Here is a 20,144-nt window from a genome sequence, read left to right as displayed (position 1 = left end):
GATATTCTGGGAAACAGTCAATATCCAGAATGTATAAAGGACTTACTGCACCCTCTGCCTGAAGTTCTCATCCCCAGGAAGCTCTCTGAATGGCTTGCTTCCTCATGAACTCCAGGTTTCTATTCACGGAGAGATCTTCCCTACTATCCATATAAAAACAGCACTCCTTAAACTCACCATCTTATTACCTGCTTTGTCTGTTTCTATAGCACTATCTCCACATGACATAGTTGTTTACTTTTTGCACCCCTCCCCCTGACTGGAGTATAATCTTGGTCTTTGTTCATTGCTGCATTTATCTCCAGCACATAGAATATTCAGCTGACACACGGTAGGTGGTCAAATATTTGTTTATTGGTTCAAAAAATTAATGAACAGATGCATGAACACCTACAAAAATCAAGGTAAAGGGTTCCTGGTGGTCCAACGGGTAAGACTCCGGGCTCCCAATGCAGGGGGCCCGGGTTCGATTCCTGATCAGGGAACTAGACCCCGCATGCATGCGGCAACTAAGAGTCCGCATGCCACAACTAAGAAGTCCACATGCCGCAACTAAAAGATCCCGCATGCTGCAACGAAGACCCGGTGCAGCCAAAATAAATAAATCAATCAATGCTTTTTAAAAAAATCAAGGAAAAAACCAAACAACCCAATAGAAATATAGGTAGAAAGGAAGAGGCAATTCACAAAAGCTAAATAAATGGCCAGTAAATGTGTAAAAAATGCCCACCCTCGATTTTATTAATAGTAGAATGTTTATGGTGAGAACATAAACTGACATATCTTTCTGCAAAGAAATTTTTTAGCAATATGAATTAATCATAAAGAAATCCAAACTTTTTGACTTGATAATTACTCCCTAATGATATTATTTGATATGATGATGATTTAATGCAAAAATGCTTATTACTGTATTATTTGTGAAAGCAAAAATAGAAAAAAATGTAACAATAAAGTAGGATCATGGTTAAATCTAGTGTTTCAATATAATGGAATATTTGAGCCATCGAACATCATCGTTTACAAAATAAAATACTAAGATTTCAAATAAAATTAAATATTCATATACTTTGATCTGCTTCTAGGAATTTATGTCTTAGCAACAGCTAAACAAGTATACCAAGATGTATTACTAAAATATTCAGTGAGATATTTATATATCAAAATATTGGAAAAATCTGAATAGCCATCAACAGGTGACTAGTTAAACGAACCACGTTTCATCTACTCAGCAGAATATTGCACAGTCACCGAAACGAATAGGACACACACACACACACACACACACACACACACACACACACACACACTGACATGGGAAGATGTTCATGACACAGTTAAGTTAAAAAAAGCTCATAGAGGGCCTTCCCTGGTGGTGCAGTGGTTGAGAGTCCGCCTGCTGATGCAGGGGACACTGGTTCGTGCCCCGGTCCGGGAAGATTCCACATGCCGCGGAGCAGCTGGGCCCGTGAGCCATGGCCACTGAGCCTGCGCGTCCGGAGCCTGTGCTCCGCGACGGGAGAGGCCACAACAGTGAGAGGCCCGCGTACCGCAAAAAAAAAAAAAAAAAGCTCATGGAGGGACTTCCCTGGCGGTCCAGTGGTTGAGACTTCGCCTTCCAATGCAGGGGGTATGGGTTCGATTCCTGGTCGAAGAGCTAAGATCCCACATGCCTTGCCGCCAAAAAAACAAAATATAAAACAGAATCAATATTGTAACAAATTCAATAAAGACTTTAAAAATGGTCCACATCAAGAAAGAAACAATCTTAAAAAAATTGTTTAAAACAAGCGCTCATGGGGCTTCCCTGGTGGCGCAGTGGTTGAGAGTCCGCCTGCCCATGCAGGGGACACGGGTTCGTGCCCCGGTCCGGGAAGATCCCACATGCCACGGAGCGGCTGGACCCGTGAGCCATGGCCGTTGAGCCTGCGCGTCCGGAGCCTTTGCTCCACAACGGGAGCGGCCACAACATTCCTTTCATTTTATTATAAGCGTAGATAACTTTAATAATTTAAAATATAAATTTAAAAAAGTACATATCTATAACTGGATAGGAAGGTGCTCACCACACACTCTTGAAAGAAAAATAAAGCAAGTTATAAAGGAAGAGGTATATTATGACCCCATTCATGTATAATTAGACATTCATACTCTATATGGTTATATGCACAGAATTACCTGAAAGAAATGTTACCAAAAATGTCAACTGTGGTTATCACAATGTAGACAGACTTCAGGTAATTTTTACTTTATTAATATTTTTCTTAATTTTTTACATAGTCTATGTATCATTTTTACACTCAGGGAGGAAAAAAAGTTCTTTTAATGTTAGAAATTAAGAAAAAAGAAAGGGGGCTTCCCTGGTGGCGCCGTGGTTGAGAATCTGTCTGCCAATGCAGGGGACACGGGTTCGAGCTCTGGTCTGGGAAGATCCCACATGCCACGGAGCAACTGAGCCCGTGAGCCACAACTACTGAGCCTGCGTGTCTGGAGCCTGTGCTCCGCAACAAAAGAGGCCGCGACAGTGAGAGGCCCGCGCACCGCGATGAAGAGTGGCCCCCGTTTGCTGCAAATAGAGAAAGCCCTTGCACAGAAACGAAGACCCAACACAGACAAAACTAAAATAAATAAATTAATTAATTTTTAAAAAAAAGAAAGGAAAAAAAATCCATTCCAGGGCCACAAAGCTGGACATTGGTCAGCTGTCTGTGAAGCAGCCAGCCTTCCCTGGACAGCCCCAGGATTTCACCCAGAGCTCTTCCTGAGGCATATGGTAGAATATACTCTCATCCTTGTCACAGCAAGGAGACAGGATCCTGACAAACCTTACAGTTCAAATGGCCCTTCAGGTTTCCCTTGGCACTCATGATGCTAGGAACAAGTCTTCCCACCTCAGTTTTGACCCAACTACAAATGTCACTTTACATTCCTAAATTTGAACCTTCCTCAGCCCAGCCTGGCCCAGGCATTCCCCAAAGCTGGCTATTCACTGAATCAAAAATGATCACATCAAGTTCAGTCCTAAGGTCACTACTGACTAGGAAATAAGGAGATAGGTTTCCAGAAACCTCTGGGCAAAGGTACTCTCCACTTCATCTCTGTTCTGCTGGCCCGTTCTGTAGAAACCAGATGAGTGTCTTTCACCACCAGAGGGCAGAGCATCCCTCCCGTAAGAGGCCAGTTGATGTCAATTTAGGTCAGGGTTAGAAAAACTGAAGCTCCTTAATAGGCTAATTTCTTCCCCCACAATAATCCCAAATGGCTTAACGAAACATGCTGATACTACTCAGAGAGTATCACTTCTTGTAAATGAGTTACCAAACTCAACTAGGCAGATGGATTTTCTGGGGCAATTTTTTAGATCATATTTTTGAATCATAGAAAAGTCATTTTAATCAAAGCAACTGGCACAGTTATATTCAGACCACAGAAACAGCTGTTCGTGCATCGTCCTTTGGTGTTATTTCCGACTGTTATATTCTTTCACATTACATTTCTAATGTACAATCTCTCAAGGATTTGTTTCAAAAAGGTTTGTTGAGTACCATTTCACCTGCCAGGCACTACTCTAGGTGCTAAATAAAAGAAACAAAGTCCCTGCTCTCATGAAGCTTATACACTTGTGTAAGACCCACCCTTCTTTCAGCATGTACCGTTGGCCAAGCACCTTATTTGCAATATTTTATTTTCCCTCAGCTTTTTGGGGGGAAATTTTCAAATCTACAGAAAAGTTGAAAGAATAATACGATGAATACTCATATATCCTTGCTTAAACTCACCAATTGTTAACATTGCTTTATCTATTTCTTCTCTATCTACATGTGTATATATACATATATATCACATTTTTGCCAAACCATTTGAAAGTAAATTACAGATATCATGATACTACACCCCAATATTTCAGCATCTATCTCCCAAGAACAAGGACATACTCCTAATAACCATGACACCATCACACCCAAGAAATTTAATGTTGATATAATATTACCTTACATTCAATTTTCTGCAATTGCCCCCCAAAATGTCCCGCAGAGTCTTCCCCGCACATTCAGGATTCAATCAAGGATCACTCATTGCTTTTGAATGCCATGTCTCTTTAGTGTCTTTTAATCTCTAAGACTCCCCTCATCTTTTCTGTCTTTCATGAGAGTCCCTTTCATTTTTCTGTCTCTTCAGTGTATGACAGTTCCCTTTTCTCTACATCCTCAATAACATTTGTTTCTGTTTATTTTATTTATTTGGTTGCACAGGGCCTTAGTTGCGGCAGGTCGGCTCCTTAGTTGTAGCATGTGAACTCTTAGTTGCAGCATGATGTGGGATCTGGTTCCCTGACCAGGGATCGAACCTGGGCCCCCTTCATTGGGAGCATGGAGTATTAACCACTGTGCCACCAGGGAAGTCCCATGCCAACGTTTGTTATTTGGGTTCCTTTTGATGACAGCCATTCTGATTGGTGTGAGGTGATATATCATTGTGGTTTTGATTTGCATTTCCCTTATGATGAGTGATACTGAGCAACTTTTCATGTGTCTTTTAGCCATTTGCATTTCCTCTTTGGAAAAAATGTCTACTCAGTTCCTCTGGCCATTTTTTAATTGAGTTGTTTTTTTCCTTGATGTTGAGTTGTATGAGCTGTGTATATATGTTGGATATTAACCCCTTATCAGTCATGTCATTTGCAAATATCTTCTCCCATTCAGTAGGTTGTCTTTTCATTTTTTCAGAAAGAGAAATTAAGGAAACAATCCCATTAACCATCACATCAAAAAGAATAAAATACCTAGGAATAAACCTACCAGAGGAAGTAAAAGACCTGTATGCGGAAAACTATATATAAGACACTGACGAAAGAAACTGAAGACAACACACACAGATGGAAAGATATACTGTGTTCTTGGACTGGAAGAATTAATATTGTTAAAATGACCATACTACCCAAGGCAATCTACAGATTAAATGCAATCCCAATCAAAATAAAATGGCACTTTTCACAGAACTAGAAAAAATAATTTTAAAATTTGTATAGAAACACAAAAGACCCCAAATAGCCAAAACAATCTTGAGAAAGAAGAACAGAGCTGGAGGAATCATGCTCTCTGCTTCAGACTATACTACAAAACTACAGTAATCAAAACAGTATGGTACTGGCACAAAAACAGAGACATAGATCAATGGGACAGAACAGAGAGCCCAGAAATAAATAAACCCACACTTATATGGTCAAGTAACCTATGACAAAGAAGGCAAGAATATACAATGGAGAAAAGACAATATCTTCAATAAGTGGTACTGGGAAAACTGAACAGCTACATGTTAAGGAATGAAATTAGAACATTCTCTAACACCATATATAAAAATAAACTCAAAATGGATTAAAGACTTAAATGTAAAACCAGATACTATAAAACTACTAGAGGAAAACATAGGCAGAACACTCTGACATAAATCACAGCAATAATTTTTTGGATCCGTCTACTAAAGCAAAGGAAACCAAATAAAAATAAACAAATGGAACCTAATTAAACTTAAAAGCTTTCGCACAGCAAAGGAAACCATGGACAAAATGAAAAGACAACCTACTGAATGGCAGAAGATATTCGCAAATATGTCCAATAACAGGTTAATATCCAACATCATTATTGTTTTTAATGCTCAAATTGTCCCAAATTTGACCAGTGGTAGTCCTTTCAAGCCAGTTCCTGTGTCCTTTTGATATTTTCTGGGACAATCCTAATTTTAAATGGTCCCTGTGAGACTTGAACTTGTTCAACTCTGTCACCTGATCTGAGTTCAGAAAATACAATCACTCTAGATCTCTGCTCCAATCCCCACCAATGCAGATTTTTTCCTCACTTCCAGAGCCAATCACTCCTTAATCTACAACAGCACTTCCTAACTTTTTGAGGGGCTGAGGACCCTTCTATGATGAAAGCTTAAACCCCTTCTCCCCAAAAAGATGCATACACACACACACACACACACACACACACACACACACACTAATTTTGCCACAAGGTTCTTGGCTTGGGCTTCAAACTAGTTATCTCAAGGCTGTTCATGGAACACCTGCTATGTATCAGAAATTATGGTAGAAATGCAAAGGGAAGAAAGGAAGAAAATTAACATTAAAAAAGACCTACTATGTATGTTCCAGACACTGTGTCAAAAGTTAGATACATGTTATCTCAACAAAGAGACATAAAATAGGGAGTTAATAAACTAACCAACAAACTGTCATAGCAAGATGGAATACGTGCAGTTATAAATAAAGGCATATGGTCATTAAATTTCATTCACTCACCAAATATTTATTGCAAACTTACTATGTGCAGGCACTCTCCTAGGAACTGGAGATATATCTGTGAATAAGATAAACATGGTTTGTGCCTTCCAGGGTCCAGAGTCTAGTGGAGAAAGACAGATAGATAAGCAATTCCAATCCACACAAGCATTATAACCTTGAACAAGTTACTTAACTTTCTAAAGCCTCAATTTGCTTATGTGTAAATGGAGAAAAGAGCAGCATCAACCCCAATGGATTGTTCTGAGTTTTATATGAGATAATAGATATAACACAGGACCTGGCACAAAGTAGACACTAACAAAATATTAGCTATTATTATTACATTATATTTATCACATAAATTTTCTTGTTCAAAAATATGTAAAATTCAGTGGCTTTAAACTGGCATTTTTAAGGCTCTACACAATCCATGTTTACCCCTAAGTATTCAATCCTGATTCCCACTGTTCTTCCACATCCCCCTCCACGTTCCAGGCAGACTGGGATCCTTAGAGACCTCCTGTCATGCTAAGGATGAGAGCCTCCAACTCCTGCAAATCCCACGTTTTCTTTAAGACTAAGCTCCTACCCTTTTCAGAACTCTGGAAGCATTTCTGGTCAGACTCTCACAACTTAACCCTTGCTCACAAACCGTTTTAGTATTGTTCAGTACTTAGTTCTTATGGTTTCTTTCAATTTCGTAGGTAGATTGCATCTAAGAGCAGGATAAAGTAACAAAATTACTTTCCCCTCCTTTTAACACACATATAGTTCAAAAGATATTCAAAGCCTTATTTCCTTGACTTGTATAATTATCCCCTTTAAAAAATCCTTTTTGGAAAGAATCCAAAAAAATCTCTTTTAAAAAGAAAGAAAATTCTGAGTAAAAGCCACTGCCTCTGAGTCTTTATTACAATTCTTGGGAACCTCTTGACAGGCAACAAATTCGAATTCTCTGGTGGATTCGAGTCTTACAAACAGCCCAAAGTCCTTCTGAGTGGAGCTTGATGAATAAGTGGATTATTAATACCATTTTTTCCTGTTCTTTATTAAGAAAACTTCTAATTTGGAATAACTTTAGATTTACATAAGAGTTGCAAGGATAGTACAAACAGTTCCCTTACTGTTTGTAAGGGAACAAACACACCTGTAACACAGCTTCCCCAAATATTTACGTCTTACGTGACCATCATTTTTCTGTTTGTTTGTTTTTTAAGCTGCAGTACAAGAAATCCCACATTGACTGTTGTGCTGCAATCCCAGAAAGCAATCAATCAAATTAGAACAGACCCTGTGAAAAAAATAGAATAGATTCCAACCAGGAATTAGTGTCAAAAATTGAAAGGAGGAACATCATTTCAGATTCTTCAGCAGGATATAATGAACAAGAAGAAGATTGTAAGAGGATATAATGAACAATTTTATGCCTAGACATTTGAAAATTCAGATGAAATAAATAAATTTCTAGGAAAAAAAGCCATACCTAAATGGACACCACAAAATTGGAATAATCCCATATCTATTAAGAAATTGAATCTATAAATTAAAAACCTTCCCACAAAGAAAACTCCAGCCCTAAATGGCTGTGATATCTACTAAACTTTCAAGGAAGAAATAATACCAGCAATACACAATTTCTTCCAAAGACCAGAAAAAGAGTTAACATTCCCCGACTGATATTACGAGGGGAGCATAACACTAATACCAACATAGGAGATAAGGTGCAATAAAAATCTCTAATTTTATTTCATTTAATTCAAACTGCTTTCATTAATAAGGTCTCATCAATTTGTTGCAACAATGATGGGGACATCCAATACCCTGGTTCTCAAACTTAAGCTTGTATCAGAATCACCTGGAAGGCTTGTTGAACCACATATTGCTGGCCCTACCCCAGAGTTTCTGAATCAGAAGGTCCAGGGTGGAGCCCAAGAGTTTGCATTTGTAAGAAGTTCTCTGGTGATGCTGATGCTGCCGGACCAGGGACCACATTTGAAAACCATGGATCCAGTGGCATATATATTGAAATCTTGTTGCCATAGCAGTAATATTATTTGAAATGCTTGGATAGGCTTGAAATGTTGGAATGGGTTTCCCAAGAACTTTCTAATTTAATTCACTAAGAATGTTAAAAATATATATCAAATAGGCCAACATTGTTACTCAAAAAAAACTTTGAAAAGATTTTCCAAATGAGATTGCTTTTTGACTAGAAAAATATGAATTTCACTCTTGTTCCTACAATGTGCTTTGGACTTTCCTTTAAGACAACCAACTAACTTTGATATGATAAACTAAGTGGTAGGTCAGCTCTAAGCCCCGAAAAAGTGTTGTTTTTTTTTTTAATTAGCTATTTTGTCAGCTTCCTTTAACAAAATTAACAAGAACATACACATGAATTTCAGCAGAATCTCTGTTTTCCAAAGATTTACAACATATGAAAGAGTATGCCAAATAACATTGTTTTTAGATGCTTCTAAAATTTTTAAATGCCTTTGTTATATTTTCATTTTTCCAGACTAATTTACATTGACCAAAATTGCACTTGTCAATATTCTGTAAACATTTTAAATCAAGTTTTGTGTGAAGAGGTTAACTAAACACCTAACAAGACCCTCCTTAAAATGGCCTTACCACTCATATCAGACATAAACTAAGTGTTGTGCAATTTGCAACTTGTCTTTCTCAAGTTGGATCACAAAATCTATACCAGACTGTAATAGCATAACAAACATTGCTTCTAAAATCTGCAACAGCAAAGATTCAAGGAGAAATCGTCTTATTGCTAAGACATATTTTTATCAGTTGATCTACCATAAAAACAGTACACACCAAAATACATACCAGAAGATTAAAACGCTTTTGCACAGGGAAGGAAACCATCAACAAAACCAAAACGTCACCTATTGAATGGGAGAAGATATTTGCAAATGATGTATCCAAAAGATACAAAGAACTCATACAACTCAACATCAAAAAACAAAATCACTTGATTAAAAAATGGGCAGAGGATCTGAATAGACATTTTTCCAAAAAAGACATACAGATGGCCAACATGCACATGAAAAGATGCTCAACATCACTGATCATCAGGGAAATGCAAATCAAAGCCACAATGAGATACCACCTCTCACCTGTCAGATGGCTATTATCAAAAAGACAACAAATAACAAGTGTGGGTGAGGATGTGGAGAAAAGAGAACCCTCGTGCATTATTGGTGGGAATGTAAATTGCTGCAGCCACTATGGAAAAGAGTATGGAGATTCCTCAAAAAATTAAAAATAGAACTACCATACAATCCAGCAATTTCACTCCTGGGTATCCAAAGAAAATGAAAACACTAATTCAAAAAGATATATGCACTTCTATGTTCACTGCAGCATTATTTACAATAGCCAAGATACGGAAGCAACGTAAGTGCTCATCAATACATGAATGAATAAAGAACACGTGACATATATATATATTATATATATATATATACACACACACACACACACACACATACATACATACACACACACCATGGATATTACTCAGCCACAAAAAAAAGAATGAAATCCTGCCATTTGTGACAACATGGATGGACGTAGAAGGTATTATGCTAAGTGAAATAAGTCAGAGAACGACAAATGCTGTATGATTTTACTTATATGTGGAACCTAAAAACGAAAACAAAGGAACAAACATAACAAAACAGAAACAGAGTTATAGATACAGAGAAGAAACAGGTGGCTGCAGAGGGGAATTGGGAAGGGGAGGAAAGAAATAGATGAGGGAGATTAAGAGGTACAAAATTCCAGTTACAAAACAAATGAGTCAGGGGTATGAAATGTCCAGTGTGGGGAATATAGTCAATAATTATGTAACATCTTTGTATGGTGGCAGGTCGTAACTGGACTTAGTGTGGTGAGCATCTTGCAATGCACAGAAATATCAAATCACTATGTTGTGTAACAGGAACTAACATAGTTTTATAGGTCAAGTATACTTCAGAAACAAACAAACTCAGGAAAAGAGATCAGTTTTGTGGTTACCAGAGGCAGGGGGTGAGGGGTGGAGAACTGGATGAAGGCAGTCAAAAGGTACAAACCTTCAGTTATAAGATAAATTAACACTAGGGGTGTAATGTACACCATGATAAATATAATTAACACGGCTGCATGTTATAGAGGAAAGTTGTTAAGAGAGTAAATCCTAAGAGTTCTCATCACAAGGAAACATTTTTTTCTATTTCTTTAATGTTGTATCTGTATGAGATGACGGATGTTCACTAAACTTATTGTGGCAAACATTTCATGATGTTTCTAAGTCAAATCATCATGCTGTACACCTTAAATTTATCCAGTGCTGTGTGTCGATTATATCTCAATAAAATTGGAAGAAAAACAAAAACAAAAAAATATATATGCCTAAAGAATAATTTTTTTTCAGGAGCCATGTGAGCAATTTTCCCTTTAGACACATAATATACAACCCAATACAATGATAACAAGGTTTTCCCACTGACAGGTACATCATGACTCAGAAAAATTTGCCCATCACAATATATATATTTTTTCTTTTTCTGAAAATATTTAAGGGACTAAGTCAGCATGTCATGTTTCCAAGTATATTTTTAATATTGGTGGCTTTAAGTTTTCATTGGCAAGTGTATCATTACAAATAACACACTAGTATATGTCACTTTTTGGTTTTGCACATTTGATAAAGCCATATATATATATGTATACATATATATACATATATATATATATGTATATATATACACATATATATATTTGGCTGCATTGGGTCTCCGTTGCTGCGTGGGGGCTTTTTCTAGTTGTGGTGAGCGGGTGCTGCTCTTCGTTGAGGTGCACGGGCTTCTCATTGCAGTGGCTTCTCTTGTTGCAGAGCATGGGCTCCAGGCACACGGGCTTCAGTGGCACGTGGGCTCAGTAGTTGTGGCTCGCGGGCTCTAGAGCACAGGCTCAGTAGTTGTGGCACACGGGCTTAGTTGCTCTGTGGCATGTGGGATCTTCCCGGACCAGGGCTCGAACCCATGTCCCCTGCACTGGCAGGCGGATTCTTAACCACTGTGCCACCAGGGAAGTCCCAAAAGCCATATTTTTTAAGAGCTGTCTTACTAAACTTACCCTTTCTTTTTAATGAGGCACAAATAAAGGCACCGTCTGCTGACTAAGGTCAGTACTTTCCCCAATATCACTATTCACTGTTCCCATATTTTTCACCTTCTCATTCTCATTTTTTGTAGCATTAAAATAATTATTTAAGGGCAATTTGAAATAGTGCAATAAAAAATGCTACATTTTTCCACACATTCAAGATTTTCCTGATTATGAACTTTCTGAGAAACCACACTGCAAATTCCTAACCAAAACTCACTTGAAAGTCATGGCAATGTTGCCAAAAATAAAATTCTCCCACACTTTCATTCACAACTAACTTCAAATTATGTTGCTATAAAGTTAAACAATACTCAATTCTCCCATTGTAGGGTGATGATCATATTACTGACAGTCATAGACCAGAAAATCAAAGTAGATGCTAGTCCACTGAATAAAACAATCTGCTCCTAACCAATGTATATATTTTTCACATTCCATCTGTGTCTCTCTCCCACAGCATGATGCAGTTAGCCTTAGTATTGCCAATGCCCTTGATTCTTGTCAAGGATCAACATGATACACTCTAACAATTTCTAATCCATTCTATTTCATTACTGTAAAAGTCAGTTGTGACTCATTATATTTATTTCTTGACCCGCTGAAGGGTCATAAGCTGAGTCTCAAAAACACTGCTCTAAGGCACTAAACAAGCAAGAAAGTTTGAAAGTATATATAAACAGAATAGCTTATGTCTGCGCATGCAGAATGCTTCCTTTGGTAAATTTATTTTCCAGGTATGGATTTAGACCACTCTGTGCCTGCAAATTGCTGCTGCTTCTTGAGAGAGTGTATGTTCTTTTTCGTTTCCTTGTTTGTTTTTTTTTTTGCTTTTAAAAAAAATTGAGATATAATTCATATGCCATAAATTCACCCTATTACAGTGTACAGTTCAGGGACTTCCCTGGTGGTGCAGTGGATAAAAATCCACCTGCCAATGCAGGGATTGGCAGGTTTGAGCCCTGGTCCGGGAAGATCCCACATGGCGCGGAGCAACTAAGCCCGTGCGCCACAACTACTGAGCCTGCGCTCTAGAGCCCGCGAGCCACAAGTACTGAAGCCCTTGCTCCTAGAGCCGTGCTCCGCAACAAGAGAAGTCCCCGCTCACCACAACTAGAGAAAGCCAGCGTGCAGCAACGAAGACCCAACGCAGCCAAAAAAAATTTTAAAAATAAAGTGTACGGTTTAGTAGTTTTTAGTATATTCACAAAGTTGTGTAACCATCAACACTCTCTAATTTTACATTTTCATCACCCACCAAAAAAAACACAAAAAACCCTATGCACATTAGGAGTAACTCCCCATTCCTTCCCCCCTCCCCCGGCAACTAACGATTTACTTTCTGTCTCTATGGATTTGTCTAGGTTACGTGCTTCATATAAAAAGAACAATATGATAAGTGGTCTTTTGTGTCTGGCTTCTTCCACTTAGCATATATTTTCAAGGTTTAGCCACGTTGTAGTATTTATCAGTACTTCATTCCTTTTTGTGGTTAAAAAATATTCCATTGTATGGATATGCCACATTCTGTTTATCCATTTTTCAGTTTACGTATATTAGGGTTTTTTACACCTTGGGCTATTATGAATAATGCTGCTATAAACATTGGTGTTTAAGTTTTCATGTGGGTATATGTTTTCATTTATCTCAGGTATATATAAACCCGGGAGTGAAATTAGTGGGTCATAGGTTATTCTATGTTTAACTTTTTGAGGAACTGCCAAACTGTTTTCCAGACCAGCTTCCCCATTTTGTATTCCCACCTCCCACATATGAGGGTTCCAAATTCTTCTTAACATTTGTCTTTTTTTTTTTATTATAGCCATCTGCAATGGACTGAATGTTTATGTCTTCCCAAAATTCACATGCTGAAATCCTAACCCCCAAGGTGATGGTATTAGGAGGCGGGGCCTTTGGGAGGTGATTAGTTTCACCCTCATGAATGGCATTAGTGCCCTTATAAAAGAGGCCCCAGAGAGATCCCTCATCCCTTCTGATGTGGTTACGGTGGAAAGACAGCCATCTAGGAAGCAGGCTCTCAGCAGACACGGAATCTGCCAGCACCTTGATCTTGGGCTTCCCAGCCTTTGGAACTGTGAGAAATAAATTTTTATTGTTTATAAGCCACTTAGTTTATCGTATTTTGTTATAGCAGCCCAAACAGACTAAGACACTGTCCTAGTGGATGTGAAGTGGTATCTCATTGTGGGTTTGATTTGCATTTCCTTAATGACTAATGATGTTAAACATCTTTTCATGTGCTTATTGGCCATCTGTATACTTCTTTGGAGAAATGTCTATTTATCTCCTTTGCCCATTTTTTGATTGGGTTGTCTTTTATTGTTGAGTTGTAAGAGTTCTTTATATATTCTGGATACTAGACTCTCACCAGATATTTGATTTGCAAATATTTTCTCCCATTCTGTAGGGATAGTGTCCTTTGAAGCACAAAGTTTTTAATTTTGAGAAAGTCCAATTTATCTGTTTTTCTTTGTCTACATGTGCTTTAAGGTGTCTTCTAAGAAGCCATGGCCTAATCCAAGGTCACAAAGATTTATGCCTATGTTTTCTCCTAAGAATTTTATAGTTTTAGCTCCTATTTAGGTCTTTGATTCACTGAGTTAATTGTTTTTAATATGGTGTTAAATAGTGGTCCAAAATCTTTCTTGTGCAAGTAGATATCCAGTTGTCCCAGCAAAAGTTGTTAAAAATATTCCCCATTGGATTGCCTTGGCACCTTTTTCAAAAATCAGCTGACCACAAATATAAAGGTTTATTTCTGCACTCTCAGTTCTATTCCATTAATTCATACATCTATCCTTATGCCAGCACCGCACTGTCTTGACTATTGTATCTTTGTAGTAAGTTTTGAAATCAGGACGTGTGAATCCTCCAGCTTTGTTCTTCTTTTTCAAGATTGTTTTGGCTATTCTGGGTCCCCTGACTTTCCAAATGACTTTTAGGATCAGCTTGTCAAATTCTCTTTAAAAAGCAGCTGAATTTTGATAGACATTGCATTCAATCTGTAGACTAATTTGGGTAGTAATGCCATCTTAACAATATTGTGTCTCTTAACCCATGAACATGGAAATATTTTTCTATTTATTTAGGTCTTTAAAGTTTTCTTTTAACAATGTTTTATAGTTTTCAGTGTACAAATCTTCTTGTACTTCTTTTGGTAAATTTACTCCCAAGTAATTTATTCTATTTTATGCTATTATAAATGGAAATGTTTTCTTAATTTCATTTCTATATTGTTAATTGCAAATGTATGGAAGTAAACTGACTTTTGAATATTGATCTTGTATCCCACAACCTTGCTAATCTAATGTTTTTCTTTTATTTGGGAGTGGTGTAAAGATAATGATTAACTTTAGACTTTAAATTAAAAACATGTACCAGTCAGAATGGTCTCTAGGTGTAACAGTCAGGCACCTGACAGGAAACATATGGCTCATTCAAATTAGGAACATTAGAGGAGGGTTTAATAAAAAGACTATTTACAAAGGTATGGGCAGAGTGTAAGAGAACCACAAAGGATAACTCAGGAATCTGGGGCTACTAACAGCACAGCAATTACCATACCCAGCCTGAAAGAACAAGGGAATGGAAAGGTTACCATTTCCTGAAAAGAAGGAGTTGAGAGAAACAGTGACCTTCAATTGAGAGACTAGCCAGCCTGAAGCACCCCGGAAGGAAGGAAGCCAGGGGGACAAATATCATGACATCATTCTACTCCCTTTGGCCAAATTCCTGCCTGGACGCCCCATTGACTGGACCCAAGTAGAAGCCAGAAGGAAAGTGAACCCACTGGGGTAGTTCATACAGGCTACAGGAGTAGAGAACAATTCACCCTCGTGGGGCAGAAAGGGTGGAGAGTACTTCTGGAGGAGCAAATGGAAGATACCCTACAGACTAGGTCATGCCACAGTAACCAGCAACCTCATCAGAATCACTCAAAGAAAGTATAAGAAAGAAAACAATAAAAAATACTGAATCACTATGTTGTACACCTGAAACTAATATAATATTGTAAATTATACTATACTTCAATAAAACATAAAGTACACCTGATTAGTAATAAAATATGAAAGTATTAAAAAAAAGAAAGAAAATAATAAAATAAAAGCAAAAATTAGGACAATAGAAAATAAACATAACAATTGACAGTAACAACCAAGTCAAAAGTTTGTTGCTGGGCTTCCCTGGTGGTGCAGTGGTTGTGAATCTGCCTGCTGATGCAGGGGACACGGGTTCGAGCCCTCGTCTGGGAAGATCCTACATGCCACGGAGCAACTAAGCCCGTGAGCCACAACTGCTGAGCCTGCGCATCTGGAGCCTGCGCTTCGCAACAAGACAGGCCACGATAGTGGGAGGCCTGCACACCCCGATGAAGAGTGGCCCCCGCTTGCCGCAACTGGAGAGAGCCCTTGCGCAGAAACGAAGACCCAACAGAGCCAAAAATAATTAATTAATTAAAAATGAATATCTGTTTATAAAAAAAATGTTTTTTGCTGAAAAAAGAATAATAAAATTAAAAATCTCTGGCAAGACTAATCAAGGCATAGATAACTAATATTAGGAATAAAAGAGAACAACTTTAGGGCTTCCCTGGTGGCACAGTGGTTGAGAGTCCACCTGCCGATGCAGGGGACGCGGGTTTGTGCCCCGGTCCGGGAGGATCCCACATGCCGTGGAGCGGCTAGGCCTGTGAGCCATGGCCGCTGAGCCTGCACTGTGCTCCGCAACGGGAGAGGCCACAACAGTGAGAGGCCCACGTACCACAAAAAAAAAAACAAAAAACAACTTTATGCTAATAAATTCCTAGAAAAACACAAATTTCTGTGGTGATCATTTTGTTATATATAAAAATATTGAATCACTATGTTGTACACCTGAAACTAGTATAATATTGTAAGTCAATTATACTTTAATTTAAAAAATGCAATTTTGTAAGTTGGGGAAGTCGATGGGATTTGGGGAAGGACTTTCCTTCCTCTCTCTGGCCTAGAATCTAGTGTGTTGACTGATGATCAAGGGTGTCCCTGAGTGTGGGGTGAGCTGGCCTCGGCCACAAAGAAGCCCTGAATAACGAGTGAGGTGGATTGTGGTTCTATGAGCAGCCATAGCTAATGGTAATTGTTAGTTTCTAGATGTTGTCATGTCCTCAACTTTCAGTCAAGTCTTGTTAAAGGTTATAGTGGTTCTTATATGTGCTGTTGGGAATTAAGAGTAGGTCTAGGTCCCTATTCTGAGGCAAAGTAATAAAAGGAGGGCAACAGGTATCCTTGTCTATCAAAGTGGCCACAGAGGCTTGTCCTGGAACTGCAGAAGATAATCAGCAGCTGAATTAATGAAGGTTCAAGGGCAAAGATGAGGCTGGCAGATAAAACCAGACAAGCTGCTGGTAAAAAGTCACCTCCCCAGCTATTAGAGAAATGGTCAATTCAGGGATGGGGCAGGAAATATATAAGATGAGCCTGAAACATCTTCTTTTACCAGAAAGCAAGGAAGCTATCAAGGATGACTGGGGTTGCATTAACAGGACTCAGGAGCTAACTTGAAGAGAGGCTTCCATTGGCCAGAAATGGGAAAATTTGAGTTTTGATTCAGTGGACTGAAAACCATCAAATGAGTTTAAATCCAAGTTTGAAGTACTTTTTATAAAAACTTCATTGTCACCTTTGGAGGATGCTAGGGAATCTGCTCATTATTTTCAAAACTGGTAAATAAAGGAAAAGAACCAAGACTTTTCTGTATGAACTATACCTCAAGGTAGCCAACTAGTGAATAAGGAAAAGTCTTTCTTTAGAGAAGTATTCTAGCCAAATCAGAATATCATGATATTGTAACCCCTACTGAAATAATGAATGTAGGCAATGGTCAACAAAAGGCTGTTAGTAATTGAGACAACCAGATACATGTGCCTCCTGATTGAAGTACACAACACTATTTATGAAACATTCTTGAAAAATAAAAACAAAATGTAAAAATCTGAATCTGGGGACTTCCCTGGTGGTGCAGTGGTTAAGAATCCGCTTGCCAATGCAGGGGACATGGGTTCGAGCCCTGGTCCGGGTAGATCCCTCATACCGTGGAGCAACTAAGCCCATGTGCCACAACTACTGAGCCTGCGTGCCACAACTACTGAAGCCTGCGTGCCTACAGCCCGTGCTCTGCAACGAGAAGCCTGCACACAGCAACGAAGAGTAGCCCCTGCTCGCTGCAACTAGAGAAAGCCCATGTACAGCAACAAAGACCCAATGCAGCCAAAAATAAATAAATATTTTTTAAAATGGCTCTTAGGATAACATATTCTAAATGGAAAACTTAAAAAAAAATCTGACTCTGATTAAGTCTCTAGATCTTAATATCAATTTACCAAAACAAAAACACCAGGGAGACATTAAACAATCAATTCCACAGGGATGCAATTAGCTAAACCCATAATATGGGAAACTATAGGACAAACAACCCAGTTTCTTCAACAAATAAATTGCTGTGAAAGTAAGAGAGAGTTCAAGAAAATGAAAAGACAAGCCACAGACTGGGAGAAATATTTGCAAGACGTATACAATAAAGGACTGTTTTCCAAAATATACAAAGGATACTTAACAATTAAAAAAACCCAACAACTTGATTAAAATGTGGGCCAAGAACTTAACAGACACCTCACCAAAGAAGACACACAGATGGCAAACAACCATATGAAAAGATGCTTCACATCAAATGTCATCATGGAAATGCAAATTAAAACAAGGAGATACCATAACTGAGTCCCTTCGCTGTACAGCAGAGATTGGCATAACATTGTAAATCAACTATACCTCAAAACAAAACAAAACAACTCCCTCCCCCCTCCCCCCCCCCAAAATAATGAGATACCACTACACACCTTTTAGAATGGCCAAAATTCAAAACACTGACAATATCAAAAGCTGACAAGGATGTAGAACAACAGGAACTTTCAGTGCTGGTAGAAATGCAAAATGGTACAGCCACTATGGAAGACACTTTGGTGGATTCTTAAAAAAAACTAAATGTACTCTTACTATAATATCCAGCAATCATGCTCCCTGGTATTTACCCACAGGAGCTGAAAACTTATGTCCACACAAAAACCTGCACACAGATGTTTATAGCAGTTTTATTCATAATTGCCCAAACTTGGAAGCAACCAAGATATCCTCAGTAGGTGAATGATTAAATAAACTGATATATCCAGACAATGTATTTTTTTTAAAAATGAGCTATTGAGCCATGAAAAGGCATGGAGGAAACTAAAATGCATGCTACGAAGTGAAAGAAGCCAATCTGAAAAGGCTATATATTGTATGACATTTTGGAAGGCAAAATCATGGAGACAGTAAAAAGATCAGTGGTTACCAGGGGTTAGAGAGAGGAAGGGATGAAAAGGTGGAGCACAGAGGGTTTTTAGGGCAGTGAAACTACTCTGTATGATACTATAATGGTGGACACACATCATTATACATTTGTCAAAACCCATACATACAATGTACAACACCAAGAATGAATCATAATGTAAACTATCAACGTACAACCTCCCAAGACTGAATCAAGATGAAATAGAAAATATTAAAAGATCGATTACCAGTAATGAAATTGAATTAGTAATTTAAAAAAAAAAACTCACAACAAACAAAAGTCCAGGACCAGATGACTTCACAGGTGAATTCTACCAAACGTTTAAAGAAGAGGTAATACCTATCCTTCGCAAACTATTCCAAAAAACTGAAGAGGAAGGAATGCTTCCAAACTCATTCTACTAGGCCAGTATCACCCTGATACCAAAACCAGACAAAGGCACACACAAAAAAGAAAGGTACAAGCCAATATCACTGATAAACATGCAAAAATCCTCAACAAAATATTAGCAAACTGAATTCAACAATATATTAAGAAGATCATACACCACGATCAAGTGGGATTTATCCCAGGGATGAAAGGATGGTTCAATATCCATAAATCAATGTGATACATAAACAAATTGAAGGATAAAAATGATATGATGATCTCAATAGATGCAGAAAAAGCTTTTGACAAAATTCAACATCCATTTGGCTGCTCTCACCTTCTGAGACAGCCCACACTCTGTGGAGACCGTTTCTCCCAGGGCTGCTCTCACTTTTTTAAAAAAAATAAATCTATTTATTTATTTATTTTTGGCTGCATTGGGTCTTCGTTGCAGTGTGCGGACTTCTCATTGCGATGGCTTCTCTTGTTGCAGAGCATGGGCTCTAGGCACACAGGCTTCAGTAGTTGTGGCGCACAGGCTCAGTAGTTGTGGCTCGTGGGCTCTAGAGCACAAGCTCAGTAGTTGTGGCGCACAGGCTTAGTTGCTCCACGGCATGTGGGATCTTCCCGGACCAGGGCTCAAACCCACATCCCCTGCATTGGCAGGCGGATTCTTAACCACTGCACCACCAGGGAAATCCTGCTCTCACCTGCTCTCACCTTTTGAGATGGACTGCATTCTGTCTATGGAATGTGTATCTCTGCTTTCACTTTACTATGGCTTGCTCTTGAATTCTTTCCTGTGTGAAGCCAAGGACTCTCACTTGGTGGCCTGTCCCAGGAACTTGCCTGAGACCTGAGACATGACCATCCTCTTGTGCCCCATTTTCCTGCAACATCTTTACAAAGGAAGAGGAAGAAGTTGGTCTTCTCC

This window comes from Aethalodelphis obliquidens, unplaced genomic scaffold, assembly GCF_003676395.1.
Source record: "Aethalodelphis obliquidens isolate GAN/ISIS:26980383/991018 unplaced genomic scaffold, ASM367639v1 scaffold42, whole genome shotgun sequence".
NCBI lineage: Eukaryota > Metazoa > Chordata > Mammalia > Artiodactyla > Delphinidae > Aethalodelphis > Aethalodelphis obliquidens.
Note: the sequence above shows the minus strand (reverse complement) of the source record.